The 3666-nt window shown below is 44.0% G+C and overlaps 1 pseudogene; it reads right to left on the reverse strand.

Moving 5' to 3' along the window:
• Nucleotides 1-691: 691 nt before the first annotated feature.
• Psat1-ps1 (phosphoserine aminotransferase 1, pseudogene 1) lies at nucleotides 692-1805 on the reverse strand (annotated as a pseudogene).
• Nucleotides 1806-3666: the final 1861 nt, after the last annotated feature.

Below are 3666 nucleotides of genomic sequence, written 5' to 3' on the forward strand. Positions count from 1 at the left end.
CATACACAAAGTCACTGGCTGAACAAACTCTGAAAAGCTTCTGCAGAAGTGTTTCATTAGAAATATAAAAGCATAGATATAAACCGTATGGTGTTTAAGAAAATTCCCACTCCATAAACACGGCCTATCATGCCTATCTTTTTTTTTTTTTTGGTTCTTTTTTTCGGAGCTGGGGACCGAACCCAGGGCCTTGCGCTTCCTAGGTAAGCGCTCTACATGCCTATCTTTTTATGGGAATTGCAGTACACAGATCCAAAATGCTCATCAGTCGCTGCTGACTTCAACCAACACCTGCAGAACCTGGACAGCTCACAGCTGCCTGTCCAGCACAAAAGACTTCTCAACCTCCTTGGGATACCTTCCTAATGATAAATAACCAGTTGGAACCAGCAGGAAAAAGTCCAAGGCAAGTCCTTCAATCCTCCTAGAGAAAGGAGCAAAGATGACAGACAGGCTGAATTCATTAGAAAAGCAACAGGAAAGCTTTCGAGATGCTTCCAGGTCGAATAGGAGTGAAGGTGGCCGTTAGCTGGAAGTTTCCTCAGCTCTGTAGAGCCCCGTGGCTTAGTGGTTATTCTTTGAAAAAGGAATCTGTAAAAAGCATGTATGTGAAAGAGTCCACGTCTGTAAGGTTTGTTTAGAAAACCCCGAGTTATTCTAAATGCTGCTCACGGGGTGAGGTTGGTCACGTTCACAGCTGATGCATCTCCAAAAAGTTCTTCATGAAGGCAGCCAACTTCTCAACATCTTCGGTGGTGACAGCATTATACAGAGAGGCTCGGATGCCTCCCACCGACCTGTGCCGCTTCAAGGAGATCATGTTGAGTTCTACGGCCTTATCAAGAAACCGCTTCTCCAGAGCTTCATTCCCTTTGCTGTTGCCAATGCGAAACGGAATGTTCATCCTGCTTCTATTCTGGCGCTCCACCGGACACAACATAAAATCCTTGAGAATTATCAATAATCTCATAAATCATTTGGGATTTGACGGAGCTGAGCTTCTCCATGGCTGCGGCCCCACCATTGTTCTCGATCCATTCCAGGACCATGCCCATGACGTAGATGCTGAAGCATGGAGGTGTGTTATAACAAGAGTTGTTCCCAGCCTGCACTTTGTAGTCAAGGACTGATGGGCACTCTCTGAGGGCGAACCCCAGCAGGTCATCACAGACAATTACCACCGTCACCCCAGCAGAGCCAACATTCTTCTGAGCACCAGCGAAAATCACACCAAACTTGGAAACGTCCACTGGCCTGGATAAGAAGTTTGAAGACATGTCACAGACCAGCACTGCTCCCTTGATGTCAGGTATGAAGTCAAACTCCACGCCATGCACAGTCTCGTTTGCACAGAGGTACACATAGGAGGTGTCTGGGTTGAGGTTCCAGGTGCTTGGGTCTGGAATTTTTGTGTAATTTCCAAGTTTAGGATGAACAATGTTCACAGTCCCAAACTTCTTGGCTTCTTCCGCAGCCTTAGCTGACCAAGCTCCGGTCACCACATAGTGGGCACACCTTCCAGCTTTCAGGCCAGTAAGATTTAAAGGGACGGCACTGAACTGGCCAGTCCCACCTCCTTGTACAAAGATCACCTTGTAGTTGTTGGGAACAGCTAGCAATTCCCTCACAAGATTCTCTGTGTTGCTAATAATCTTGGCGAAATCTGATGACCTGTGACTCATTTCAAGCACGTTGATGCCAAGGCCTTTGTAGTCTAGTAGCAGCTTCTGTATCTCTAACAAAACCGAGTATCGTAACTTGGCAGGCCCGGGCCCAAAGTTAATCACTTGCTTGGTGGCTTCCATGGTGCTAAGGCGACAGAAGGTAAAGTCGAAACAAGTAATTTTAAAAGTTGTTCTCCACTGCTGGATCATCCTCTCTACTCGGGGCAACTTCCCAGTGGTTTCTTTTCTCCTAGTTATGGCTTGCCTAATTTGTCATCTATTGTTAGGGCTGCCTGGGCCCTGGCTTTGACTTTGATAACTTTACTAATATTACTATATCTGAATCAGGTCTTTGTGTTTCAAAAGATCTAAGCTTTCCACAACCTTCATAAAAGAATTTTCTTGTTACTCAGTGGTGGGTTATTTGGCGAAATGAACCAATCCAAACCAGGTTAGATTATATTAAAGGCAGGTTTATTGAGAAGCTGCTCTCTAGCAAGTGAGTTCACTGGCCCCGGGCGCCCCGGGCACTGAGCACAACAAAGGTGCGGGGGGGTGGGCTTGAGGTGGGGGCAGAAAGGGTGTGCAAGCATGAACAGAGAAAGAAGGGGAGGTCTGGATTATATAGGGAAGAGCTTCTGGGAAAAGGCAGCCCAGCCCCTGGGCAGGAAAGTCCGAACCTGAGGTTGGGGCCAGGGTATGTCACGTAGGGACTGAGGGATGCTGGGAGAACCTGGAGACCAGGTCTGCTTTGGTATGTAAAATATGCACTTCAGTCCCTTGTCCTGGGATCTGAAACCAAACATTCAGTATAATTTGGATCATAAAATTCTAGTTTTTAAATGGGCAAATGGTTATCTCAGATCGTCCACAAGAAGTCTCCTTTCTGCATACATCCACTTGAATTCCAAACTTTTAGAGCGTAATAACAAACCTTCTCCTACTCAGATAAAATAATAACTGTGTCCAATCAACTAGGTTACTTTATTATTATTATTATTATTATTATTATTATTATTATTATTATTATTCAAAATGTTCAGCTGCAGCAAATGGAAGAAGCCTTGGGGAAGCTCTATGACACACTCGTGTTTCTGAGTAACTTAAATAACTTTAACTTCATTGACTCTTATTAGAAATATGTAAAGATTTAGACTGACTCTATCCAGTAACCACAAAATCAATCTCCAGTGACTACATTCATAATGCTTTATGCCTTAAGAGCTCGTGGTTATTGACTAAATAAATATTTAAGGTATGTTATGGTGTACAGTTAGCCTAAATTTTCAAAACTAATAAACAAGACTTGGGAAGGCTATGATTGGTGATCAATTTGACTATATCTGGAGTTATCTAAAATCCAAATAGCTGGGTAAACCTGTGAAAGAGTTCTTGTTTTAATTAATTAAATCATTTGAAGTGGAAAGACCCACTTTTACTCAGGATCTTTTGAGGAGAGATGATGAATCTGGGCAACACCTTCTGTTGGCAACTGATATAAAGGACATGGAAGGAGGAAGCTTGCTCTCTCTCTCTGCTTGCTCTGGCTCTCAATAGTCAAGTCCATCCCTTCACTGGCTATAGAGACTATTTTGGGGGGATTCTGGCATCAACTGAAGACCAGTTGAGATATCCAGCCTTGTGAACTGAACAACTACTGGATTCTTGAACCTTGCATTGGTTGACAGCCATTGTTGGATTGTTGGATTAGCTGTACTACAGTCTGGTATGTGTGTGTGTGTGTGTGTGTGTGTGTGTGTGTGTGTGTGTGTGTGTGTATGTATGTACACGCGCATGCGCACTGAGCTGTCCTTAGAAGACCTGCACAGACAAATTGATTGCTGGCCTGCTTTCTTCCTTCAGTTACCTTGGAGCCTCAGGTTATGTTTGTCAGCCTGGATTCATAGCATAGACAAGAGCCTAGAATAACTGTTCTCTGGGAGACTCCACCTGTAGTAATAAACATTAATTGGAGGTTTCTACTCCACCTTAGATCGTTGAA

The sequence above is a fragment of the Rattus norvegicus genome, chromosome 2 (genome assembly GCF_021556685.1).
Source record: "Rattus norvegicus strain SHRSP/BbbUtx chromosome 2, alternate assembly SHRSP_T2T, whole genome shotgun sequence".
In the NCBI taxonomy this organism is placed as follows: Eukaryota; Metazoa; Chordata; class Mammalia; order Rodentia; family Muridae; genus Rattus; species Rattus norvegicus.